Genomic DNA, 27,513 nt, shown 5'->3' on the forward strand with positions numbered 1-27,513 from the left:
AAATTTTTCAAACTTTTTTTTGGGTCAAATTTTTTTCGAAGTTTTTTTTGGGTCAAAATTTTTTCGAAGATTTTTTTGGGTCAAAATTTTTTTGGTCCTAAAATTTTTCGAACTTTTTTTTGGGTCAAAATTTTTTTGGTCCCAAAATTTTTCGAACTTTTTTTTGGGTCAAAATTTTTTTGGTCCCAAAATTTTTCAAACTTTTTTTTGGCTCAAACTTTTTTTGGCTCAAAATTTTTTTGAAGTTTTTTTGTGTCAAAATTTTTTTGTTCCCAAAATTTTTCCGAACTTTTTTTTGGGTCAAAATTTTTTTGGTCCCAAAATTTTTCGATCTTTTTTTGGGTCAAAATTTTTTTGGTCCCAAAATTTTTCGAACTTTTTTTTGGCTCAAAATTTTTTTGGGTCAAAATATTTTCGAAGTTTTTTTTGGGTCAAAATTTTTTTAGTCCCAAAATTTTTCAAACTTTTTTTTGGGTCAAATTTTTTTCGAAGTTTTTTTTGGGTCAAAATTTTTTCGAAGATTTTTTTGGGTCAAAAATTTTTTGTTCCCAAAATTTTTCGAATTTTTTTTTGGCTCAAAATGTTTTTGGGTCAAAATTTTTTCGAACTTTTTTTTGGGTCAAAATTTTTTTGGTCCCAAAATTTTTCGAACTTTTTTTTGGCTCAAACTTTTTTTGGCTCAAACTTTTTTTGGCTCAAAATTTTTTCGAAGTTTTTTTTGTGTCAAAATTTTTTTGGTCCCAAAATTTTTCGAACTGTTTTTTGGGTCAAAATTTTTTTGGTCCCAAAATTTTTCGAACTTTTTTTTGGGTCAAAATTTTTTTGGTCCCAAAATTTTTCAAACTTTTTTTGGCTCAAACTTTTTTTGGTCCCAAAATTTTTTTGAAGTTTTTTTTGTGTCAAAATTTTTTTGGTCCCAAAATTTTTCGAACTTTTTTTTGGGTCAAAATTTTTTTGGTCCCAAAATTTTTCGAAGTTTTTTTTGGGTCAAAATTTTTTTGGTCCCAAAATTTTTCAAACTTTTTTTTGGCTCAAAATTTTTTTGGGTCAAAATTTTTTAGAAGTTTTTTTTGGGTCAAAATTTTTTTAGTCCCAAAATTTTTCAAACTTTTTTTTGGGTCAAATTTTTTTCGAAGTTTTTTTTGGGTCAAAATTTTTTCGAAGATTTTTTTGGGTCAAAATTTTTTTGGTCCCAAAATTTTTCGAACTTTTTTTTGGCTCAAAATTTTTTTGGGTCAAAATTTTTTCGAACTTTTTTTTGGGTCAAAATTTTTTTGGTCCCAAAATTTTTCGAACTTTTTTTTGGCTCAAACTTTTTTTGGCTCAAACTTTTTTTGGCTCAAAATTTTTTCGAAGTTTTTTTTGTGTCAAAATTTTTTTGGTCCTAAAATTTTTCGAACTTTTTTTTGGGTCAAAATTTTTTTTGGTCCCAAAATTTTTCGAACTTTTTTTTGGGTCAAAATTTTTTTGGTCCCAAAATTTTTCAAACTTTTTTTTGGCTCAAACTTTTTTTGGCTCAAAATTTTTTTGAAGTTTTTTTGTGTCAAAATTTTTTTGTTCCCAAAATTTTTCCGAACTTTTTTTTGGGTCAAAATTTTTTTGGTCCCAAAATTTTTCGATCTTTTTTTGGGTCAAAATTTTTTTGGTCCCAAAATTTTTCGAACTTTGTTTTGGGTCAAAATTTTTTTGGTCCCAAAATTTTTCAAACTTTTTTTTGGGTCAAAATTTTTTTGGTCCCAAAATTTTTCAAACTTTTTTTTGGCTCAAAATTTTTTTGGGTCAAAATTTTTTCGAACTTTTTTTTTGGTCAAAATTTTTTTGGTCCCAATATTTTTCGAACTTTTTTTTGGCTCAAACTTTTTTTGGTCCCAAAATTTTTCAAACTTTTTTTTGGGTCAAATTTTTTTCGAAGTTTTTTTTGGATCAAAATTTTTTCGAAGATTTTTTTGGGTCAAAATTTTTTTGGTCCCAAAATTTTTCGAACTTTTTTTTGGGTCAAAATTTTTTTGGTCCCAAAATTTTTCGAACTTTTTTTTGGCTCAAAATTTTTTTGTTTCAAAATTTTTTCGAACTTTTTTTTTGGTCAAAATTTTTTTGGTCCCAAAATTTTTCAAAACTTTTTTTTGGCTCAAACTTTTTTTGGTCCCAAAATTTTTCAAACTTTTTTTTGGCTCAAAATTTTTTTGGAAGTTTTTTTTGGGTCAAAATTTTTTTAGTCCCAAAATTTTTCAAACTTTTTTTTGGCTCAAATTTTTTTGGGTCAAAATATTTTCGAAGTTTTTTTTGGGTCAAAATTTTTTTAGTCCCAAAATTTTTCAAACTTTTTTTTGGGTCAAATTTTTTTCGAAGTTTTTTTTGGGTCAAAATTTTTTCGAAGATTTTTTTGGGTCAAAAATTTTTTGGTCCCAAAATTTTTCGAACTTTTTTTTGGCTCTATATTTTTTTGGGTCAAAATTTTTTCGAAGTTTTTTTGGTGTCAAAATTTTTTTGGTCCCAAAATTTTTCGAACTTTTTTTTGGCTCAAACTTTTTTTGGCTCAAACTTTTTTTGGCTCAAAATTTTTTCGAAGTTTTTTTTGTGTCAAAATTTTTTTGGTCCTAAAATGTTTAGAACTTTTTTTTGGGTCAAAATTTTTTTGGTCCCAAAATTTTTCGAACTTTTTTTTGGGTCAAAATTTTTTTGGTCCCAAAATTTTTCAAACTTTTTTTTGGCTCAAACTTTTTTTGGCTCAAAATTTTTTTGAAGTTTTTTTGTGTCAAAATTTTTTTGTTCCCAAAATTTTTCCGAACTTTTTTTTGGGTCAAAATTTTTTTGGTCCCAAAATTTTTCGAACTTTTTTTTGGGTCAAAATTTTTTTGGTCCCAAAATTTTTCGAACTTTTTTAGCTCAAAATTTTTTTGGGTCAAAATTTTTTCGAACTTTTTTTTTGGTCAAAATTTTTTTGGTCCCAAAATTTTTCAAAACTTTTTTTTGGCTCAAACTTTTTTTGGTCCCAAAATTTTTCAAACTTTTTTTTGGCTCAAAATTTTTTTGGAAGTTTTTTTTGGGTCAAAATTTTTTTGGTCTCAAAATTTTTCAAAATTTTTTTTGGCTCAAAATTTTTTGGGTCAAAATTTTTTCGAGATTTTTTTGGGTCAAAATTTTTTTAGTCCCAAAATTTTTCAAACTTTTTTTTGGGTCAAATTTTTTTCGAAGTTTTTTTTGGGTCAAAATTTTTTCGAAGATTTTTTTGGGTCAAAATTTTTTTGGTCCCAAAATTTTTCGAACTTTTTTTTGGGTCAAAATTTTTTTGGTCCCAAAATTTTTCGAACTTTTTTTTGGGTCAAAATTTTTTTGGTCCCAAAATTTTTCGAACTTTTTTTTGGCTCAAAATTTTTTTCGGTCAAAATTTTTTCGAACTTTTTTTTGGGTCAAAATTTTTTTGGTCCCAAAATTTTTCAAACTTTTTTTTGGCTCAAACTTTTTTTGGCTCAAAATTTTTTCGAAGTTTTTTTTGGGTCAAAATTTTTTTTGTCCCAAAATTTTTCGAACTTTTTTTTGGGTCAAAATTTTTTTGGTCCCAAAATTTTTCGTACTTTTTTTTGGGTCAAAATTTTTTTGGTCCCAAAATTTTTCAAACTTTTTTTTGGCTCAAAATTTTTTTGGGTCAAAATTTTTTCGAGCTTTTTTTTTGGTCAAAATTTTTTTGGTCCGAAAATTTTTCAAACTTTTTTTTGGCTCAAACTTTTTTTGGTCCCAAAATTTTTCAAACTTTTTTTTGGCTCAAAATTTTTTTGGAAGTTTTTTTTGGGTCAAAATTTTTTTGGTCCCAAAATTTTTCAAACTTTTTTTTGGCTCAAAATTTTTTTGGGTAAAAATTTTTTCGAAGTTTTTTTTGGGTCAAAATTTTTTTAGTCCCAAAATTTTTCAAACTTTTTTTTGGGTCAAATTTTTTTCGAAGTTTTTTTTGGGTCAAAATTTTTTCGAAGATTTTTTTTGGTCAAAATTTTTTTGGTCCCAATATTTTTCGAACTTTTTTTTGGCTCAAACTTTTTTTGGTCCCAAAATTTTTCAAACTTTTTTTTGGGTCAAATTTTTTTCGAAGTTTTTTTTGGATCAAAATTTTTTCGAAGATTTTTTTGGGTCAAAATTTTTTTGGTCCCAAAATTTTTCGAACTTTTTTTTGGCTCAAATTTTTTTTTTGTCCCAAAATTTTTCGAACTTTTTTTTGGCTCAAAATTTTTTTGTTTCAAAATTTTTTCGAACTTTTTTTTTGGTCAAAATTTTTTTGGTCCCAAAATTTTTCAAAACTTTTTTTTGGCTCAAACTTTTTTTGGTCCCAAAATTTTTCAAACTTTTTTTTGGCTCAAAATTTTTTTGGAAGTTTTTTTTGGGTCAAAATTTTTTTAGTCCCAAAATTTTTCAAACTTTTTTTTGGCTCAAATTTTTTTGGGTCAAAATATTTTCGAAGTTTTTTTTGGGTCAAAATTTTTTTAGTCCCAAAATTTTTCAAACTTTTTTTTGGGTCAAATTTTTTTCGAAGTTTTTTTTGGGTCAAAATTTTTTCGAAGATTTTTTTGGGTCAAAAATTTTTTGGTCCCAAAATTTTTCGAACTTTTTTTTGGCTCTAAATTTTTTTGGGTCAAAATTTTTTCGAAGTTTTTTTTGTGTCAAAATTTTTTTGGTCCCAAAATTTTTCGAACTTTTTTTTGGCTCAAACTTTTTTTGGCTCAAACTTTTTTTGGCTCAAAATTTTTTCGAAGTTTTTTTTGTGTCAAAATTTTTTTGGTCCTAAAATGTTTAGAACTTTTTTTTGGGTCAAAATTTTTTTGGTCCCAAAATTTTTCGAACTTTTTTTTGGGTCAAAATTTTTTTGGTCCCAAAATTTTTCAAACTTTTTTTTGGCTCAAACTTTTTTTGGCTCAAAATTTTTTTGAAGTTTTTTTGTGTCAAAATTTTTTTGTTCCCAAAATTTTTCCGAACTTTTTTTTGGGTCAAAATTTTTTTGGTCCCAAAATTTTTCGAACTTTTTTTTGGGTCAAAATTTTTTTGGTCCCAAAATTTTTCGAACTTTTTTAGCTCAAAATTTTTTTGGGTCAAAATTTTTTCGAACTTTTTTTTTGGTCAAAATTTTTTTGGTCCCAAAATTTTTCAAAACTTTTTTTTGGCTCAAACTTTTTTTGGTCCCAAAATTTTTCAAACTTTTTTTTGGCTCAAAATTTTTTTGGAAGTTTTTTTTGGGTCAAAATTTTTTTGGTCTCAAAATTTTTCAAAATTTTTTTTGGCTCAAAATTTTTTGGGTCAAAATTTTTTCGAGATTTTTTTGGGTCAAAATTTTTTTAGTCCCAAAATTTTTCAAACTTTTTTTTGGGTCAAATTTTTTTCGAAGTTTTTTTTGGGTCAAAATTTTTTCGAAGATTTTTTTGGGTCAAAATTTTTTTGGTCCCAAAATTTTTCGAACTTTTTTTTGGGTCAAAATTTTTTTGGTCCCAAAATTTTTCGAACTTTTTTTTGGGTCAAAATTTTTTTGGTCCCAAAATTTTTCGAACTTTTTTTTGGCTCAAAATTTTTTTCGGTCAAAATTTTTTCGAACTTTTTTTTGGGTCAAAATTTTTTTGGTCCCAAAATTTTTCAAACTTTTTTTTGGCTCAAACTTTTTTTGGCTCAAAATTTTTTCGAAGTTTTTTTTGGGTCAAAATTTTTTTTGTCCCAAAATTTTTCGAACTTTTTTTTGGGTCAAAATTTTTTTGGTCCCAAAATTTTTCGTACTTTTTTTTGGGTCAAAATTTTTTTGGTCCCAAAATTTTTCAAACTTTTTTTTGGCTCAAAATTTTTTTGGGTCAAAATTTTTTCGAGCTTTTTTTTTGGTCAAAATTTTTTTGGTCCGAAAATTTTTCAAACTTTTTTTTGGCTCAAACTTTTTTTGGTCCCAAAATTTTTCAAACTTTTTTTTGGCTCAAAATTTTTTTGGAAGTTTTTTTTGGGTCAAAATTTTTTTGGTCCCAAAATTTTTCAAACTTTTTTTTGGCTCAAAATTTTTTTGGGTAAAAATTTTTTCGAAGTTTTTTTTGGGTCAAAATTTTTTTAGTCCCAAAATTTTTCAAACTTTTTTTTGGGTCAAATTTTTTTCGAAGTTTTTTTTGGGTCAAAATTTTTTCGAAGATTTTTTTTGGTCAAAATTTTTTTGGTCCCAATATTTTTCGAACTTTTTTTTGGCTCAAACTTTTTTTGGTCCCAAAATTTTTCAAACTTTTTTTTGGGTCAAATTTTTTTCGAAGTTTTTTTTGGATCAAAATTTTTTCGAAGATTTTTTTGGGTCAAAATTTTTTTGGTCCCAAAATTTTTCGAACTTTTTTTTGGCTCAAATTTTTTTTTTGTCCCAAAATTTTTCGAACTTTTTTTTGGCTCAAAATTTTTTTGTTTCAAAATTTTTTCGAACTTTTTTTTTGGTCAAAATTTTTTTGGTCCCAAAATTTTTCAAAACTTTTTTTTGGCTCAAACTTTTTTTGGTCCCAAAATTTTTCAAACTTTTTTTTGGCTCAAAATTTTTTTGGAAGTTTTTTTTGGGTCAAAATTTTTTTAGTCCCAAAATTTTTCAAACTTTTTTTTGGCTCAAATTTTTTTGGGTCAAAATATTTTCGAAGTTTTTTTTGGGTCAAAATTTTTTTAGTCCCAAAATTTTTCAAACTTTTTTTTGGGTCAAATTTTTTTCGAAGTTTTTTTTGGGTCAAAATTTTTTCGAAGATTTTTTTGGGTCAAAAATTTTTTGGTCCCAAAATATTTCGAACTTTTTTTTGGCTCTAAATTTTTTTGGGTCAAAATTTTTTCGAAGTTTTTTTTGTGTCAAAATTTTTTTGGTCCCAAAATTTTTCGAACTTTTTTTTGGCTCAAACTTTTTTTGGCTCAAACTTTTTTTGGCTCAAAATTTTTTCGAAGTTTTTTTTGTGTCAAAATTTTTTTGGTCCTAAAATGTTTAGAACTTTTTTTTGGGTCAAAATTTTTTTGGTCCCAAAATTTTTCGAACTTTTTTTTGGGTCAAAATTTTTTTGGTCCCAAAATTTTTCAAACTTTTTTTTGGCTCAAACTTTTTTTGGCTCAAAATTTTTTTGAAGTTTTTTTGTGTCAAAATTTTTTTGTTCCCAAAATTTTTCCGAACTTTTTTTTGGGTCAAAATTTTTTTGGTCCCAAAATTTTTCGAACTTTTTTTTGGGTCAAAATTTTTTTGGTCCCAAAATTTTTCGAACTTTTTTAGCTCAAAATTTTTTTGGGTCAAAATTTTTTCGAACTTTTTTTTTGGTCAAAATTTTTTTGGTCCCAAAATTTTTCAAAACTTTTTTTTGGCTCAAACTTTTTTTGGTCCCAAAATTTTTCAAACTTTTTTTTGGCTCAAAAGTTTTTTGGAAGTTTTTTTTGGGTCAAAATTTTTTTGGTCTCAAAATTTTTCAAATTTTTTTTTGGCTCAAAATTTTTTGGGTCAAAATTTTTTCGAGATTTTTTTGGGTCAAAATTTTTTTAGTCCCAAAATTTTTCAAACTTTTTTTTGGGTCAAATTTTTTTCGAAGTTTTTTTTGGGTCAAAATTTTTTCGAAGATTTTTTTGGGTCAAAATTTTTTTGGTCCCAAAATTTTTCGAACTTTTTTTTGGGTCAAAATTTTTTTGGTCCCAAAATTTTTCGAACTTTTTTTTGGGTCAAAATTTTTTTGGTCCCAAAATTTTTCGAACTTTTTTTTGGCTCAAAATTTTTTTCGGTCAAAATTTTTTCGAACTTTTTTTTGGGTCAAAATTTTTTTGGTCCCAAAATTTTTCAAACTTTTTTTTGGCTCAAACTTTTTTTGGCTCAAAATTTTTTCGAAGTTTTTTTTGTGTCAAAATTTTTTTTGTCCCAAAATTTTTCGAACTTTTTTTTGGGTCAAAATTTTTTTGGTCCCAAAATTTTTCGTACTTTTTTTTGGGTCAAAATTTTTTTGGTCCCAAAATTTTTCAAACTTTTTTTTGGCTCAAAATTTTTTTGGGTCAAAATTTTTTCGAGCTTTTTTTTTGGTCAAAATTTTTTTGGTCCGAAAATTTTTCAAACTTTTTTTTGGCTCAAACTTTTTTTGGTCCCAAAATTTTTCAAACTTTTTTTTTGCTCAAAATTTTTTTGGAAGTTTTTTTTGGGTCAAAATTTTTTTGGTCCCAAAATTTTTCAAACTTTTTTTTGGCTCAAAATTTTTTTGGGTAAAAATTTTTTCGAAGTTTTTTTTGGGTCAAAATTTTTTTAGTCCCAAAATTTTTCAAACTTTTTTTTGGGTCAAATTTTTTTCGAAGTTTTTTTTGGGTCAAAATTTTTTCGAAGATTTTTTTTGGTCAAAATTTTTTTGGTCCCAAATTTTTTCGAACTTTTTTTTGGCTCAAACTTTTTTTGGCTCAAATTTTTTTTGGCTCAAAATTTTTTCTAAGTTTTTTTTGTGTCAAAATTTTTTTGGTCCCAAAATTTTTCGAACTTTTTTTTGGGTCAAAATTTTTTTGGTCCCAAAATTTTTCGAACTTTTTTTGGGGTCAAAATTTTTTTGGTCCCAAAATTTTTCAAACTTTTTTTTGGCTCAAACTTTTTTTGGCTCAAAATTTTTTTGGCTCAAAATTTTTTTGAAGTTTTTTTTGTGTCAAAATTTTTTTGGTCCCAAAATTTTTCGAACTTTTTTTTGGGTCAAAATTTTTTTGGTCCCAAAATTTTTCGAAATTTTTTTTGGGTCAAAATTTTTTTGGTCCCAAAATTTTTCAAACTTTTTTTTTGCTCAAAATTTCTTTGGGTCAAAATTTTTTCGAGGTTTTTTTTGGGTCAAAATATTTTTAGTCCCAAAATTTTTCAAACTTTTTTTTGGGTCAAATTTTTTTCGATGTTTTTTTTGGATCAAAATTTTTTCGAAGATTTTTTTGGGTCAAAATTTTTTTGGTCCCAAAATTTTTCGAAGGTTTTTTTGGCTCAAAATTTTTTTGGTCCCAAAATTTTTCGAACTTTTTTTTGGCTCAAAATTTTTTTGGTCCCAAAATTTTTCGAACTTTTTTTTGGGTCAAAATTTTTTTGGTCCCAAAATTTTTCGAACTTTTTTTTGGGTCAAAATTTTTTTGGTCCCAAAATTTTTCAAACTTTTTTTTGGGTCAAAATTTTTTTGGTCCCAAAATTTTTCAAACTTTTTTTTGGCTCAAAATTTTTTTGGGTCAAAATTTTTTCGAGCTTTTTTTTTGGTCAAAATTTTTTTGGTCCCAAAATTTTTCAAACTTTTTTTTGGCTCAAACTTTTTTTGGTCCCAAAATTTTTCAAACTTTTTTTTGGCTCAAAATTTTTTTGGAAGTTTTTTTTGGGTCAAAATTTTTTTGGTCCCAAAATTTTTCAAACTTTTTTTTGGCTCAAACTTTTTTTGGCTCAAAATTTTTTCGAAGTTTTTTTTGTGTCAAAATTTTTTTGGTCCCAAAATTTTTCGAACTGTTTTTTGGGTGGGTCAAAATTTTTTTGGTCCCAAAATTTTTCGAACTTTTTTTTGGGTCAAAATTTTTTTGGTCCCAAAATTTTTCAAACTTTTTTTTGGCTCAAACTTTTTTTGGCTCAAACTTTTTTTGGCTCAAAATTTTTTTGAAGTTTTTTTTGTGTCAAAATTTTTTTGGTCCCAAAATTTTTCGAACTTTTTTTTGGGTCAAAATTTTTTTGGTCCCAAAATTTTTCGAACTTTTTTTTGGGTCAAAATTTTTTTGGTCCCAAAATTTTTCAAACTTTTTTTTGGCTCAAAATTTTTTTGGGTCGAAATTTTTTCGAAGTTATTTTTGGGTCAAAATTTTTTTAGTCCTAAAATTTTTCAAACTTTTTTTTGGGTCAAATTTTTTTCGAAGTTTTTTTTGGGTCAAAATTTTTTCGAAGATTTTTTTGGGTCAAAATTTTTTTGGTCCCAAAATTTTTCGAACTTTTTTTTGGCTCAAAATTTTTTTGGGTCAAAATTTTTTCGAACTTTTTTTTGGCTCAAAATTTTTTTGGTCCCAAAATTTTTCGAACTTTTTTTTGGCTCAAACTTTTTTTTGGCTCAAAATTTTTTCGAAGTTTTTTTTGTGTCAAAATTTTTTTGGTCCGAAAATTTTTCGAACTTTTTTTTGTGTCAAAATTTTTTTGGTCCCAAAATTTTTCGAACTTTTTTTTGGGTCAAAATTTTTTTGGTCCCAAAATTTTTCGAAATTTTTTTTGGGTCAAAATTTTTTTGGTCCCAAAATTTTTCAAACTTTTTTTTGGCTCAAAATTTTTTTGGGTCAAAATTTTTTCGAGGTTTTTTTTGGGTCAAAATATTTTTAGTCCCAAAATTTTTCAAACTTTTTTTTGGGTCAAATTTTTTTCAAAGTTTTTTTTGGATCAAAATTTTTTCGAAGATTTTTTTGGGTCAAAATTTTTTTGGTCCCAAAATTTTTCGAACTTTTTTTTGGGTCAAAATTTTTTTGGTCCCAAAATTTTTCGAACTTTTTTTTGGCTCAAAATTTTTTTGGTCCCAAAATTTTTCGAACTTTTTTTTGGGTCGAAATTTTTTCGAAGTTTTTTTTGGGTCAAAATTTTTTTAGTCCTAAAATTTTTCAAACTTTTTTTTGGGTCAAAATTTTTTCGAAGTTTTTTTTGGGTCAAAATTTTTTCGAAGATTTTTTTGGGTCAAAATTTTTTTGGTCCCAAAATTTTTCAAACTTTTTTTTGGCTCAAAATTTTTTTGGAAGTTTTTTTTGGGTCAAAATTTTTTTGGTCCCAAAATTTTTCAAACTTTTTTTTGGCTCAAACTTTTTTTGGCTCAAAATTTTTTCGAAGTTTTTTTGTGTCAAAATTTTTTTGGTCCCAAAATTTTTCGAACTGTTTTTTGGGTCAAAATTTTTTTGGTCCCAAAATTTTTCGAACTTTTTTTTGGCTCAAAATTTTTTCGAAGTTTTTTTTGTGTCAAAATTTTTTTGGTCCGAAAATTTTTCGAACTTTTTTTTGTGTCAAAATTTTTTTGGTCCCAAAATTTTTCGAACTTTTTTTTGGGTCAAAATTTTTTTGGTCCCAAAATTTTTCGAAATTTTTTTTGGGTCAAAATTTTTTTGGTCCCAAAATTTTTCAAACTTTTTTTTGGCTCAAAATTTTTTTGGGTCAAAATTTTTTCGAGGTTTTTTTTGGGTCAAAATATTTTTAGTCCCAAAATTTTTCAAACTTTTTTTTGGGTCAAATTTTTTTCGAAGTTTTTTTTGGATCAAAATTTTTTTGGTCCCAAAATTTTTCGAACTTTTTTTTGGCTCAAAATTTTTTTGGTCCCAAAATTTTTCGAACTTTTTTTTGGGTCAAAATTTTTTTGGTCCCAAAATTTTTCGAACTTTTTTTTGGGTCAAAATTTTTTTGGTCCCAAAATTTTTCAAACTTTTTTTTGGGTCAAAATTTTTTTGGTCCCAAAATTTTTCAAACTTTTTTTTGGCTCAAAATTTTTTTGGGTCAAAATTTTTTCGAGGTTTTTTTTGGGTCAAAATATTTTTAGTCCCAAAATTTTTCAAACTTTTTTTTGGGTCAAATTTTTTTCGAAGTTTTTTTTGGATCAAAATTTTTTTGGTCCCAAAATTTTTCGAACTTTTTTTTGGCTCAAAATTTTTTTGGTCCCAAAATTTTTCGATTTTTTTTTTGGGTCAAAATTTTTTTGGTCCCAAAATTTTTCGAACTTTTTTTTGGGTCAAAATTTTTTTGGTCCCAAAATTTTTCAAACTTTTTTTTGGGTCAAAATTTTTTTGGTCCCAAAATTTTTCAAACTTTTTTTTGGCTCAAAATTTTTTTGGGTCAAAATTTTTTCGAGCTTTTTTTTTGGTCAAAATTTTTTTGGTCCCAAAATTTTTCAAACTTTTTTTGGCTCAAACTTTTTTTGGTCCCAAAATTTTTCAAACTTTTTTTTGGCTCAAAATTTTTTTGGAAGTTTTTTTTGGGTCAAAATTTTTTTGGTCCCAAAATTTTTCAAACTTTTTTTTGGCTCAAACTTTTTTTGGCTCAAAATTTTTTCGAAGTTTTTTTTGTGTCAAAATTTTTTTGGTCCCAAAATTTTTCGAACTGTTTTTTGGGTCAAAATTTTTTTGGTCCCAAAATTTTTCGAACTTTTTTTTGGGTCAAAATTTTTTTGGTCCCAAAATTTTTCAAACTTTTTTTTGGCTCAAACTTTTTTTGGCTCAAACTTTTTTTGGCTCAAAATTTTTTTGAAGTTTTTTTTGTGTCAAAATTTTTTTGGTCCCAAAATTTTTCGAACTTTTTTTTGGGTCAAAATTTATTTGGTCCCAAAATTTTTCGAACTTTTTTTGGGTCAAAATTTTTTTGGTCCCAAAATTTTTCAAACTTTTTTTTGGCTCAAAATTTTTTTGGGTCGAAATTTTTTCGAAGTTTTTTTTGGGTCAAAATTTTTTTAGTCCTAAAATTTTTCAAACTTTTTTTTGGGTCAAATTTTTTTCGAAGTTTTTTTTGGGTCAAAATTTTTTCGAAGATTTTTTTGGGTCAAAATTTTTTTGGTCCCAAAATTTTTCGAACTTTTTTTTGGCTCAAAATTTTTTTGGGTCAAAATTTTTTCGAACTTTTTTTTGGGTCAAAATTTTTTTGGTCCCAAAATTTTTCGAACTTTTTTTTGGCTCAAACTTTTTTTGGCTCAAACTTTTTTTTGGCTCAAAATTTTTTTGGTCCCAAAATTTTTCGAACTTTTTTTTGGGTCAAAATTTTTTTGGTCCCAAAATTTTTCAAACTTTTTTTTGGGTCAAAATTTTTTTGGTCCCAAAATTTTTCAAACTTTTTTTTGGCTCAAAATTTTTTTGGGTCAAAATTTTTTCGAGCTTTTTTTTTGGTCAAAATTTTTTTGGTCCCAAAATTTTTCAAACTTTTTTTTGGCTCAAACTTTTTTTGGTCCCAAAATTTTTCAAACTTTTTTTTGGCTCAAAATTTTTTTGGAAGTTTTTTTTGGGTCAAAATTTTTTTGGTCCCAAAATTTTTCAAACTTTTTTTTGGCTCAAACTTTTTTTGGCTCAAAATTTTTTCGAAGTTTTTTTTGTGTCAAAATTTTTTTGGTCCCAAAATTTTTCGAACTGTTTTTTGGGTCAAAATTTTTTTGGTCCCAAAATTTTTCGAACTTTTTTTTGGGTCAAAATTTTTTTGGTCCCAAAATTTTTCAAACTTTTTTGTGGCTCAAACTTTTTTTGGCTCAAAATTTTTTTGGCTCAAAATTTTTTTGAAGTTTTTTTTGTGTCAAAATTTTTTTGGTCCCAAAATTTTTCGAACTTTTTTTTGGGTCAAAATTTTTTTGGTCCCAAAATTTTTTCGAACTTTTTTTTGGGTCAAAATTTTTTTGGGTCAAAATTTTTTCGAAGTTTTTTTTGTGTCAAAATTTTTTTGGTCCCAAAATTTTTCGAACTTTTTTTTGGGTCAAAATTTTTTTGGTCCCAAAATTTTTCGAACTTTTTTTTGGGTCAAAATTTTTTTGGTCCCAAAATTTTTCGAACTTTTTTTTGGCTCAAAATTTTTTTGGTCCCAAAATTTTTCGAACTTTTTTTTGGGTCGAAATTTTTTCGAAGTTTTTTTTGGGTCAAAATTTTTTTAGTCCTAAAATTTTTCAAACTTTTTTTTGGGTCAAAATTTTTTCGAAGTTTTTTTTGGGTCAAAATTTTTTCGAAGATTTTTTTGGGTCAAAATTTTTTTGGTCCCAAAATTTTTCAAACTTTTTTTTGGCTCAAAATTTTTTTGGAAGTTTTTTTTGGGTCAAAATTTTTTTGGTCCCAAAATTTTTCAAACTTTTTTTTGGCTCAAACTTTTTTTGGCTCAAAATTTTTTCGAAGTTTTTTTGTGTCAAAATTTTTTTGGTCCCAAAATTTTTCGAACTGTTTTTTGGGTCAAAATTTTTTTGGTCCCAAAATTTTTCGAACTTTTTTTTGGCTCAAAATTTTTTCGAAGTTTTTTTTGTGTCAAAATTTTTTTGGTCCGAAAATTTTTCGAACTTTTTTTTGTGTCAAAATTTTTTTGGTCCCAAAATTTTTCGAACTTTTTTTTGGGTCAAAATTTTTTTGGTCCCAAAATTTTTCGAAATTTTTTTTGGGTCAAAATTTTTTTGGTCCCAAAATTTTTCAAACTTTTTTTTGGCTCAAAATTTTTTTGGGTCAAAATTTTTTCGAGGTTTTTTTTGGGTCAAAATATTTTTAGTCCCAAAATTTTTCAAACTTTTTTTTGGGTCAAATTTTTTTCGAAGTTTTTTTTGGATCAAAATTTTTTTGGTCCCAAAATTTTTCGAACTTTTTTTTGGCTCAAAATTTTTTTGGTCCCAAAATTTTTCGAACTTTTTTTTGGGTCAAAATTTTTTTGGTCCCAAAATTTTTCGAACTTTTTTTTGGGTCAAAATTTTTTTGGTCCCAAAATTTTTCAAACTTTTTTTTGGGTCAAAATTTTTTTGGTCCCAAAATTTTTCAAACTTTTTTTTGGCTCAAAATTTTTTTGGGTCAAAATTTTTTCGAGGTTTTTTTTGGGTCAAAATATTTTTAGTCCCAAAATTTTTCAAACTTTTTTTTGGGTCAAAATTTTTTTGGTCCCAAAATTTTTCGAACTTTTTTTTGGCTCAAAATTTTTTTGGTCCCAAAATTTTTCGATTTTTTTTTTGGGTCAAAATTTTTTTGGTCCCAAAATTTTTCGAACTTTTTTTTGGGTCAAAATTTTTTTGGTCCCAAAATTTTTCAAACTTTTTTTTGGGTCAAAATTTTTTTGGTCCCAAAATTTTTCAAACTTTTTTTTGGCTCAAAATTTTTTTGGGTCAAAATTTTTTCGAGCTTTTTTTTTGGTCAAAATTTTTTTGGTCCCAAAATTTTTCAAACTTTTTTTGGCTCAAACTTTTTTTGGTCCCAAAATTTTTCAAACTTTTTTTTGGCTCAAAATTTTTTTGGAAGTTTTTTTTGGGTCAAAATTTTTTTGGTCCCAAAATTTTTCAAACTTTTTTTTGGCTCAAACTTTTTTTGGCTCAAAATTTTTTCGAAGTTTTTTTTGTGTCAAAATTTTTTTGGTCCCAAAATTTTTCGAACTGTTTTTTGGGTCAAAATTTTTTTGGTCCCAAAATTTTTCGAACTTTTTTTTGGGTCAAAATTTTTTTGGTCCCAAAATTTTTCAAACTTTTTTTTGGCTCAAACTTTTTTTGGCTCAAACTTTTTTTGGCTCAAAATTTTTTTGAAGTTTTTTTTGTGTCAAAATTTTTTTGGTCCCAAAATTTTTCGAACTTTTTTTTGGGTCAAAATTTATTTGGTCCCAAAATTTTTCGAACTTTTTTTTGGGTCAAAATTTTTTTGGTCCCAAAATTTTTCAAACTTTTTTTTGGCTCAAAATTTTTTTGGGTCGAAATTTTTTCGAAGTTTTTTTTGGGTCAAAATTTTTTTAGTCCTAAAATTTTTCAAACTTTTTTTTGGGTCAAATTTTTTTCGAAGTTTTTTTTGGGTCAAAATTTTTTCGAAGATTTTTTTGGGTCAAAATTTTTTTGGTCCCAAAATTTTTCGAACTTTTTTTTGGCTCAAAATTTTTTTGGGTCAAAATTTTTTCGAACTTTTTTTTGGGTCAAAATTTTTTTGGTCCCAAAATTTTTCGAACTTTTTTTTGGCTCAAACTTTTTTTGGCTCAAACTTTTTTTTGGCTCAAAATTTTTTTGGTCCCAAAATTTTTCGAACTTTTTTTTGGGTCAAAATTTTTTTGGTCCCAAAATTTTTCAAACTTTTTTTTGGGTCAAAATTTTTTTGGTCCCAAAATTTTTCAAACTTTTTTTTGGCTCAAAATTTTTTTGGGTCAAAATTTTTTCGAGCTTTTTTTTTGGTCAAAATTTTTTTGGTCCCAAAATTTTTCAAACTTTTTTTTGGCTCAAACTTTTTTTTTGTCCCAAAATTTTTCAAACTTTTTTTTGGCTCAAAATTTTTTTGGAAGTTTTTTTTGGGTCAAAATTTTTTTGGTCCCAAAATTTTTCAAACTTTTTTTTGGCTCAAACTTTTTTTGGCTCAAAATTTTTTCGAAGTTTTTTTTGTGTCAAAATTTTTTTGGTCCCAAAATTTTTCGAACTGTTTTTTGGGTCAAAATTTTTTTGGTCCCAAAATTTTTCGAACTTTTTTTTGGGTCAAAATTTTTTTGGTCCCAAAATTTTTCAAACTTTTTTGTGGCTCAAACTTTTTTTGGCTCAAAATTTTTTTGGCTCAAAATTTTTTTGAAGTTTTTTTTGTGTCAAAATTTTTTTGGTCCCAAAATTTTTCGAACTTTTTTTTGGGTCAAAATTTTTTTGGTCCCAAAATTTTTTCGAACTTTTTTTTGGGTCAAAATTTTTTTGGTCCCAAAATTTTTCAAACTTTTTTTTTGCTCAAAATTTTTTTGGGTCAAAATTTTTTCGAAGATTTTTTTGGGTCAAAATTTTTTTAGTCCCAAAATTTTTCAAACTTTTTTTTGGGCCAAATTTTTTTCGAAGTTTTTTTTGGGTCAAAATTTTTTCGAAGATTTTTTTGGGTCAAAATTTTTTTGGTCCCAAAATTTTTCGAACTTTTTTTTGGCTCAAAATTTTTTTGGGTCAAATTTTTTTCGAACTTTTTTTTGGGTCAAAATTTTTTTGGTCCCAAAATTTTTCGAACTTTTTTTTGGCTCAAACTTTTTTTGGCTCAAACTTTTTTTGGTTCAAAATTTTTTCGAAGTTTTTTTTGTGTCAAAATTTTTTTGGTCCTAAAATTTTTCGAACTTTTTTTTGGGTCAAAATTTTTTTGGTCCCAAAATTTTTCGAACTTTTTTTTGGGTCAAAATTTTTTTGGTCCCAAAATTTTTCAAACTTTTTTTTTGGCTCAAACTTTTTTTGGCTCAAAATTTTTTTGAAGTTTTTTTGTGTCAAAATTTTTTTGTTCCCAAAATTTTTCCGAACTTTTTTTTGGGTCAAAATTTTTTTGGTCCCAAAATTTTTCAAACTTTTTTTGGCTCAAAATTTTTTTGGTCCCAAAATTTTTCGAACTTTTTTTTGGGTCAAAATTTTTTGGTCCCAAAATTTTTCGAACTTTTTTTTGGGTCAAAATTTTTTTGGTCCGAAAATTTTTCAAACTTTTTTTTGGGTCAAAATTTTTTGGGTCCCAAAATTTTTCAAACTTTTTTTTGGCTCAAAATTTTTTTGGGTCAAAATGTTTTCGAGCTTTTTTTTTGGTCAAAATTTTTTTGGTCCCAAAATTTTTCAAACTTTTTTTGGCTCAAACTTTTTTTGGTCCCAAAATTTTTCAAACTTTTTTTTGGCTCAAAATTTTTTTGGAAGTTTTTTTTGGGTCAAAATTTTTTTGGTCCCAAAATTTTTCAAACTTTTTTTTGGCTCAAAATTTTTTTGGGTCAAAATTTTTTCGAGCTTTTTTTTTTGGTCAAAATTTTTTTGGTCCCAAAATTTTTCAAACTTTTTTTTGGCTCAAACTTTTTTTGGTCCCAAAATTTTTCAAACTTTTTTTTGGCTCAAAATTTTTTTGGAAGTTTTTTTTGGGTCAAAATTTTTTTGGTCCCAAAATTTTTCAAACTTTTTTTTGGCTCAAACTTTTTTTGGCTCAAAATTTTTTCGAAGTTTTTTTGTGTCAAAATTTTTTTGGTCCCAAAATTTTTCGAACTGTTTTTTGGGTCAAAATTTTTTTGGTCCCAAAATTTTTCGAACTTTTTTTTGTGTCAAAATTTTTTTGGTCCCAAAATTTTTCAAACTTTTTTTTGGCTCAAACTTTTTTTGGCTCAAACTTTTTTTGGCTCAAAATTTTTTTGAAGTTTTTTTTGTGTCAAAATTTTTTTGGTCCCAAAATTTTTCGAACTTTTTTTTGGGTCAAAATTTTTTTGGTCCCAAAATTTTTCGAACTTTTTTTTGGGTCAAAATTTTTTTGGTCCCAAAATTTTTCAAACTTTTTTTTGGCTCAAAATTTTTTTGGGTCAAAATTTTTTCGAAGTTTTTTTTGGGTCAAAATTTTTTTAGTCCCAAAATTTTTCAAACTTTTTTTTGGGTCAAATTTTTTTCGAAGTTTTTTTTGGGTCAAAATTTTTTCGAAGATTTTTTTGGGTCAAAATTTTTTTGGTCCCAAAATTTTTCGAACTTTTTTTTGGCTCAAATTTTTTTCGAACTTTTTTTTGGGTCAAAATTTTTTTGGTCCCAAAATTTTTCGAACTTTTTTTTGGCTCAAACTTTTTTTGGCTCAAACTTTTTTTGGTTCAAAATTTTTTCGAAGTTTTTTTTGTGTCAAAATTTTTTTGGTCCTAAAATTTTTCGAACTTTTTTTTGGGTCAAAATTTTTTTGGTCCCAAAATTTTTCGAACTTTTTTTTGGGTCAAAATTTTTTTGGTCCCAAAATTTTTCAAACTTTTTTTTTGGCTCAAACTTTTTTTGGCTCAAAATTTTTTTGAAGTTTTTTTGTGTCAAAATTTTTTTAGTCCCAAAATTTTTCAAACTTTTTTTTGGGTCAAACTTTTTTCGAAGTTTTTTTTGGGTCAAAATTTTTTCGAAGATTTTTTTGGGTCAAAATTTTTTTGTTCCCAAAATTTTTCGATCTTTTTTTGGGTCAAAATTTTTTTGGTCCCAAAATTTTACGATTTTTTTTTTTGGCTCAAAATTTTTTTTGGTCAAAATTTTTTCGAACTTTTTTTTGGGTCAAAATTTTTTTCGAAGTTTTTTTTGGATCAAAATTTTTTCGAAGATTTTTTTGGGTCAAAATTTTTTTGGTCCCAAAATTTTTCGAACTTTTTTTTGGGTCAAAATTTTTTTGGTCCCAAAATTTTTTGAACTTTTTTTTGGCTCAAAATTTTTTTGGTCCCAAAATTTTTCGAACTTTTTTTTGGGTCAAAATTTTTTTGGTCCCAAAATTTTTCGAACTTTTTTTTGGGTCAAAATTTTTTTGGTCCCAAAATTTTTCAAACTTTTTTTTGGCTCAAAATTTTTTTGGGTCAAAATTTTTTCGAGCTTTTTTTTTGGTCAAAATTTTTTTGGTCCCAAAATTTTTCAAACTTTTTTTTGGCTCAAACTTTTTTTGGTCCCAAAATTTTTCAAACTTTTTTTTGGCTCAAAATTTTTTTGGAAGTTTTTTTTGGGTCAAAATTTTTTTGGTCCCAAAATTTTTCAAACTTTTTTTTGGCTCAAAATTTTTTTGGGTCAAAATTTTTTCGAGCTTTTTTTTTGGTCAAAATTTTTTTGGTCCCAAAATTTTTCAAACTTTTTTTTGGCTCAAACTTTTTTTGGTCCCAAAATTTTTCAAACTTTTTTTTGGGTCAAAATTTTTTTGGAAGTTTTTTTTGGGTCAAAATTTTTTTGGTCCCAAAATTTTTCAAACTTTTTTTTGGCTCAAAATTTTTTTGGGTCAAAATTTTTTCGAGCTTTTTTTTTGGTCAAAATTTTTTTGGTCCCAAAATTTTTCAAACTTTTTTTGGCTCAAACTTTTTTTGGTCCCAAAATTTTTCAAACTTTTTTTTGGCTCAAAATTTTTTTGGAAGTTTTTTTTGGGTCAAAATTTTTTTGGTCCCAAAATTTTTCAAACTTTTTTTTGGCTCAAAATTTTTTTGGGTCAAAATTTTTTCGAGCTTTTTTTTTGGTCAAAATTTTTTTGGTCCCAAAATTTTTCAAACTTTTTTTTGGCTCAAACTTTTTTTGGTCCCAAAATTTTTCAAACTTTTTTTTGGCTCAAAATTTTTTTGGAAGTTTTTTTTGGGTCAAAATTTTTTTGGTCCCAAAATTTTTCAAACTTTTTTTTGGCTCAAACTTTTTTTGGCTCAAAATTTTTTCGAAGTTTTTTTGTGTCAAAATTTTTTTGGTCCCAAAATTTTTCGAACTGTTTTTTGGGTCAAAATTTTTTTGGTCCCAAAATTTTTCGAACTTTTTTTTGTGTCAAAATTTTTTTGGTCCCAAAATTTTTCAAACTTTTTTTTTGGCTCAAACTTTTTTTGGCTCAAAATTTTTTTGAAGTTTTTTTGTGTCAAAATTTTTTTGTTCCCAAAATTTTTCCGAACTTTTTTTTGGGTCAAAATTTTTTTGGTCCCAAAATTTTTCAAACTTTTTTTGGCTCAAAATTTTTTTGGTCCCAAAATTTTTCGAACTTTTTTTTGGGTCAAAATTTTTTGGTCCCAAAATTTTTCGAACTTTTTTTTGGGTCAAAATTTTTTTGGTCCGAAAATTTTTCAAACTTTTTTTTGGGTCAAAATTTTTTGGGTCCCAAAATTTTTCAAACTTTTTTTTGGCTCAAAATTTTTTTGGGTCAAAATTTTTTCGAGCTTTTTTTTTGGTTAAAATTTTTTTGGTCCCAAAATTTTTCAAACTTTTTTTGGCTCAAACTTTTTTTGGTCCCAAAATTTTTCAAACTTTTTTTTGGCTCAAAATTTTTTTGGAAGTTTTTTTTGGGTCAAAATTTTTTTGGTCCCAAAATTTTTCAAACTTTTTTTTGGCTCAAAATTTTTTTGGGTCAAAATTTTTTCGAGCTTTTTTTTTGGTCAAAATTTTTTTGGTCCCAAAATTTTTCAAACTTTTTTTTGGCTCAAACTTTTTTTGGTCCCAAAATTTTTCAAACTTTTTTTTGGCTCAAAATTTTTTTGGAAGTTTTTTTTGGGTCAAAATTTTTTTGGTCCCAAAATTTTTCAAACTTTTTTTTGGCTCAAACTTTTTTTGGCTCAAAATTTTTTCGAAGTTTTTTTGTGTCAAAATTTTTTTGGTCCCAAAATTTTTCGAACTGTTTTTTGGGTCAAAATTTTTTTGGTCCCAAAATTTTTCGAACTTTTTTTTGTGTCAAAATTTTTTTGGTCCCAAAATTTTTCAAACTTTTTTTTGGCTCAAACTTTTTTTGGCTCAAACTTTTTTTGGCTCAAAATATTTTTGAAGTTTTTTTTGTGTCAAAATTTTTTTGGTCCCAAAATTTTTCGAACTTTTTTTTGGGTCAAAATTTTTTTGGTCCCAAAATTTTTCGAACTTTTTTTTGGGTCAAAATTTTTTTGGTCCCAAAATTTTTCAAACTTTTTTTTGGCTCAAAATTTTTTTGGGTCAAAATTTTTTCGAAGTTTTTTTTGGGTCAAAATTTTTTTAGTCCCAAAATTTTTCAAACTTTTTTTTGGGTCAAATTTTTTTCGAAGTTTTTTTTGGGTCAAAATTTTTTCGAAGATTTTTTTGGGTCAAAATTTTTTTGGTCCCAAAATTTTTCGAACTTTTTTTTGGCTCAAAATTTTTTCGAAGTTTTTTTTGTGTCAAAATTTTTTTGGTCCTAAAATTTTTCGAACTTTTTTTTGGGTCAAAATTTTTTTGGTCCCAAAATTTTTCGAACTTTTTTTTGGGTCAAAATTTTTTTGGTCCCAAAATTTTTCAAACTTTTTTTTGGCTCAAACTTTTTTTGGCTCAAAATATTTTTGAAGTTTTTTTGTGTCAAAATTTTTTTGTTCCCAAAATTTTTCCGAACTTTTTTTTGGGTCAAAATTTTTTTGGTCCCAAAATTTTTCGAACTTTTTTTTGGGTCAAAATTTTTTTGGTCCCAAAGTTTTTCAAACTTTTTTTTGGCTCAAAATTTTTTTGGGTCAAAATTTTTTCGAGGTTTTTTTTGGGTCAAAATATTTTTAGTCCCAAAATTTTTCAAACTTTTTTTTGGGTCAAACTTTTTTCGAAGTTTTTTTTGGGTCAAAATTTTTTCGAAGATTTTTTTGGGTCAAAATTTTTTTGTTCCCAAAATTTTTTGATCTTTTTTTGGGTCAAAATTTTTTTGGTCCCAAAATTTTACGATTTTTTTTTTGGCTCAAAATTTTTTTTGGTCAAAATTTTTTCGAACTTTTTTTTGGGTCAAAATTTTTTTCGAAGTTTTTTTTGGATCAAAATTTTTTCGAAGATTTTTTTGGGTCAAAATTTTTTTGGTCCCAAAATTTTTCGAACTTTTTTTTGGGTCAAAATTTTTTTGGTCCCAAAATTTTTCGAACTTTTTTTTGGGTCAAAATTTTTTTGGTCCCAAAATTTTTCAAACTTTTTTTTGGCTCAAAATTTTTTTGGGTCAAAATTTTTTCGAGCTTTTTTTTTGGTCAAAATTTTTTTGGTCCCAAAATTTTTCAAACTTTTTTTTGGCTCAAACTTTTTTTGGTCCCAAAATTTTTCAAACTTTTTTTTGGCTCAAAATTTTTTTGGAAGTTTTTTTTGGGTCAAAATTTTTTTGGTCCCAAAATTTTTCAAACTTTTTTTTGGCTCAAAATTTTTTTGGGTCAAAATTTTTTCGAGCTTTTTTTTTGGTCAAAATTTTTTTGGTCCCAAAATTTTTCAAACTTTTTTTTGGCTCAAACTTTTTTTGGTCCCAAAATTTTTCAAACTTTTTTTTGGGTCAAAATTTTTTTGGAAGTTTTTTTTGGGTCAAAATTTTTTTGGTCCCAAAATTTTTCAAACTTTTTTTTGGCTCAAAATTTTTTTGGGTCAAAATTTTTTCGAGCTTTTTTTTTGGTCAAAATTTTTTTGGTCCCAAAATTTTTCAAACTTTTTTTGGCTCAAACTTTTTTTGGTCCCAAAATTTTTCAAACTTTTTTTTGGCTCAAAATTTTTTTGGAAGTTTTTTTTGGGTGAAAATTTTTTTGGTCCCAATATTTTTAAAAATTTTTTTTGTTCCAATTTTTTTTGGGTCAAAATTTTTCCGAACTTTTTTTTTGGGTCAAAATTTTTTTGGTCCCAAAATTTTTCGAAGTTTTTTTTGGGTCAAAATTTTTTTGGTCCCAAAATTTTTCGAACTTTTTTTTGGGTGAAATTTTTTTGGGTCAAAATTTTTTCGAGCTTTTTTTTTGGTCAAAATTTTTTTGGTCCCAAAATTTTTCAAACTTTTTTTGGCTCAAACTTTTTTTGGTCCCAAAATTTTTCGAACTTTTTTTTGGCTCAAAATTTTTTTGGAAGTTTTTTTTGGGTCAAACTTTTTTTGGTCCCAAAATTTTTCAAACTTTTTTTTGGGTCAAAATTTTTTTGGAAGTTTTTTTTGGGTCAAAATTTTTTTGGTCCCAAAATTTTTCAAACTTTTTTTTGGCTCAAAATTTTTTTGGGTCAAAATTTTTTCGAGCTTTTTTTTGGGTCAAAATTTTTTTGGTCCCAAAATTTTTCAAACTTTTTTTGGCTCAAACTTTTTTTGGTCCCAAAATTTTTCAAACTTTTTTTTGGCTCAAAATTTTTTTGGAAGTTTTTTTTGGGTCAAAATTTTTTTGGTCCCAAAATTTTTCAAACTTTTTTTTGGCTCAAAATTTTTTGGGTCAAAATTTTTTCAAAGTTTTTTTTGGGCCAAAATTTTTTTGGTCCCAAAAATTTTTCGAACTTTTTTTTGGGTGAAAATTTTTTTGGTCCCAATATTTTTAAAAATTTTTTTTGTTCCAATTTTTTTTGGGTCAAAATTTTTCCGAACTTTTTTTTTGGGTCAAAATTTTTTTGGTCCCAAAATTTTTCGAAGTTTTTTTTGGGTCAAAATTTTTTTGGTCCCAAAATTTTTCGAACTTTTTTTTGGGTGAAATTTTTTTTGGTCCCAAAATTTTTCAAACTTTTTTTTGGTTCAAATTTTTTTTGGGTCAAAATTTTTCTGAACTTTTTTTTTGGGTCAAAATTTTTTTGGCCCCAAAATTTTTCAAACTTTTTTTTGGCTCAAAATTTTTTTGGGTCAAAATTTTTTCAAAGTTTTTTTTGGGTCAAAATTTTTTTGGTCCCAAAATTTTTCGAACTTTTTTTTGGGTGAAAATTTTTTTGGTCCCAAAATTTTTCAAACTTTTTTTTGGGTCAAATTTTTTTCTGTCCCAAAATTTTTCAAAGTTTATTTTGGCTCAAAAATTTTTCAAACTTTTTTTTGGCTCAAAATTTTTTTGGGTCAAAATTTTTTCGAGGTTTTTTTTGGGTCAAAATATTTTTAGTCCCAAAATTTTTCAAACTTTTTTTTGGGTCAAACTTTTTTCGAAGTTTTTTTTGGGTCAAAATTTTTTCGAAGATTTTTTTGGGTCAAAATTTTTTTGTTCCCAAAATTTTTCGATCTTTTTTTGGGTCAAAATTTTTTTGGTCCCAAAATTTTACGATTTTTTTTTTGGCTCAAAATTTTTTTTGGTCAAAATTTTTTCGAACTTTTTTTTGGGTCAAAATTTTTTTCGAAGTTTTTTTTGGATCAAAATTTTTTCGAAGATTTTTTTGGGTCAAAATTTTTTTGGTCCCAAAATTTTTCGAACTTTTTTTTGGGTCAAAATTTTTTTGGTCCCAAAATTTTTCAAACTTTTTTTTGGCTCAAAATTTTTTTGGGTCAAAATTTTTTCGAGCTTTTTTTTTGGTCAAAATTTTTTTGGTCCCAAAATTTTTCAAACTTTTTTTTGGCTCAAACTTTTTTTGGTCCCAAAATTTTTCAAACTTTTTTTTGGCTCAAAATTTTTTTGGAAGTTTTTTTTGGGTCAAAATTTTTTTGGTCCCAAAATTTTTCAAACTTTTTTTTGGCTCAAAATTTTTTTGGGTCAAAATTTTTTCGAGCTTTTTTTTTGGTCAAAATTTTTTTGGTCCCAAAATTTTTCAAACTTTTTTTTGGCTCAAACTTTTTTTGGTCCCAAAATTTTTCAAACTTTTTTTTGGGTCAAAATTTTTTTGGAAGTTTTTTTTGGGTCAAAATTTTTTTGGTCCCAAAATTTTTCAAACTTTTTTTTGGCTCAAAATTTTTTTGGGTCAAAATTTTTTCGAGCTTTTTTTTTGGTCAAAATTTTTTTGGTCCCAAAATTTTTCAAACTTTTTTTGGCTCAAACTTTTTTTGGTCCCAAAATTTTTCAAACTTTTTTTTGGCTCAAAATTTTTTTGGAAGTTTTTTTTGGGTCAAAATTTTTTTGGTCCCAAAATTTTTCAAACTTTTTTTTGGCTCAAAATTTTTTGGGTCAAAATTTTTTCAAAGTTTTTTTTGGGCCAAAATTTTTTTGGTCCCAAAAATTTTTCGAACTTTTTTTTGGGTGAAAATTTTTTTGGTCCCAATATTTTTAAAAATTTTTTTTGTTCCAATTTTTTTTGGGTCAAAATTTTTCCGAACTTTTTTTTTGGGTCAAAATTTTTTTGGTCCCAAAATTTTTCGAATTTTTTTTTTGGGTCAAAATTTTTTTGGTCCCAAAATTTTTCGAACTTTTTTTTGGGTGAAATTTTTTTGGGTCAAAATTTTTTCGAGCTTTTTTTTTGGTCAAAATTTTTTTGGTCCCAAAATTTTTCAAACTTTTTTTGGCTCAAACTTTTTTTGGTCCCAAAATTTTTCAAACTTTTTTTTGGCTCAAAATTTTTTTGGAAGTTTTTTTTGGGTCAAACTTTTTTTGGTCCCAAAATTTTTCAAACTTTTTTTTGGGTCAAAATTTTTTTGGAAGTTTTTTTTGGGTCAAAATTTTTTTGGTCCCAAAATTTTTCAAACTTTTTTTTGGCTCAAAATTTTTTTGGGTCAAAATTTTTTCGAGCTTTTTTTTTGGTCAAAATTTTTTTGGTCCCAAAATTTTTCAAACTTTTTTTGGCTCAAACTTTTTTTGGTCCCAAAATTTTTCAAACTTTTTTTTGGCTCAAAATTTTTTTGGAAGTTTTTTTTGGGTCAAAATTTTTTTGGTCCCAAAATTTTTCAAACTTTTTTTTGGCTCAAAATTTTTTGGGTCAAAATTTTTTCAAAGTTTTTTTTGGGCCAAAATTTTTTTGGTCCCAAAAATTTTTCGAACTTTTTTTTGGGTGAAAATTTTTTTGGTCCCAATATTTTTAAAAATTTTTTTTGTTCCAATTTTTTTTGGGTCAAAATTTTTCCGAACTTTTTTTTTGGGTCAAAATTTTTTTGGTCCCAAAATTTTTCAAACTTTTTTTGGCTCAAACTTTTTTTGGTCCCAAAATTTTTCAAACTTTTTTTTGCTCAAACTTTTTTTGGTCCCAAAATTTTTCAAACTTTTTTTTGGCTCAAAATTTTTTTGGAAGTTTTTTTTGGGTCAAAATTTTTTTGGTCCCAAAATTTTTCAAACTTTTTTTTGGCTCAAAATTTTTTGGGTCAAAATTTTTTCAAAGTTTTTTTTGGGCCAAAATTTTTTTGGTCCCAAAAATTTTTCGAACTTTTTTTTGGGTGAAAATTTTTTTGGTCCCAATATTTTTAAAAATTTTTTTTGTTCCAATTTTTTTTGGGTCAAAATTTTTCCGAACTTTTTTTTTGGGTCAAAATTTTTTTGGTCCCAAAATTTTTCGAAGTTTTTTTTGGGTCAAAATTTTTTTGGTCCCAAAATTTTTCGAACTTTTTTTTGGGTGAAATTTTTTTGGGTCAAAATTTTTTCGAGCTTTTTTTTTGGTCAAAATTTTTTTGGTCCCAAAATTTTTCAAACTTTTTTTGGCTCAAACTTTTTTTGGTCCCAAAATTTTTCAAACTTTTTTTTGGCTCAAAATTTTTTTGGAAGTTTTTTTTGGGTCAAACTTTTTTTGGTCCCAAAATTTTTCAAACTTTTTTTTGGGTCAAAATTTTTTTGGAAGTTTTTTTTGGGTCAAAATTTTTTTGGTCCCAAAATTTTTCAAACTTTTTTTTGGCTCAAAATTTTTTTGGGTCAAAATTTTTTCGAGCTTTTTTTTGGGTCAAAATTTTTTTGGTCCCAAAATTTTTCAAACTTTTTTTGGCTCAAACTTTTTTTGGTCCCAAAATTTTTCAAACTTTTTTTTGGCTCAAAATTTTTTTGGAAGTTTTTTTTGGGTCAAAATTTTTTTGGTCCCAAAATTTTTCAAACTTTTTTTTGGGTCAAAATTTTTTCAAAGTTTTTTTTGGGCCAAAATTTTTTTGGTCCCAAAAATTTTTCGAACTTTTTTTTGGGTGAAAATTTTTTTGGTCCCAATATTTTTAAAAATTTTTTTTGTTCCAATTTTTTTTGGGTCAAAATTTTTCCGAACTTTTTTTTTGGGTCAAAATTTTTTTGGTCCCAAAATTTTTCGAAGTTTTTTTTGGGTCAAAATTTTTTTGGTCCCAAAATTTTTCGAACTTTTTTTTGGGTGAAATTTTTTTTGGTCCCAAAATTTTTCAAACTTTTTTTTGGTTCAAATTTTTTTTGGGTCAAAATTTTTCTGAACTTTTTTTTTGGGTCAAAATTTTTTTGGCCCCAAAATTTTTCAAACTTTTTTTTGGCTCAAAATTTTTTTGGGTCAAAATTTTTTCAAAGTTTTTTTTGGGTCAAAATTTTTTTGGTCCCAAAATTTTTCGAACTTTTTTTTGGGTGAAAATTTTTTTGGTCCCAAAATTTTTCAAACTTTTTTTTGGGTCAAATTTTTTTCTGTCCCAAAATTTTTCAAAGTTTATTTTGGCTCAAAAATTTTTCAAACTTTTTTTTGGCTCAAAATTTTTTTGGGTCAAAATTTTTTCGAGGTTTTTTTTGGGTCAAAATATTTTTAGTCCCAAAATTTTTCAAACTTTTTTTTGGGTCAAACTTTTTTCGAAGTTTTTTTTGGGTCAAAATTTTTTCGAAGATTTTTTTGGGTCAAAATTTTTTTGTTCCCAAAATTTTTCGATCTTTTTTTGGGTCAAAATTTTTTTGGTCCCAAAATTTTACGATTTTTTTTTTGGCTCAAAATT

This window comes from Astyanax mexicanus, chromosome 7 (assembly GCF_023375975.1).
Source record: "Astyanax mexicanus isolate ESR-SI-001 chromosome 7, AstMex3_surface, whole genome shotgun sequence".
In the NCBI taxonomy this organism is placed as follows: Eukaryota; Metazoa; Chordata; class Actinopteri; order Characiformes; family Acestrorhamphidae; genus Astyanax; species Astyanax mexicanus.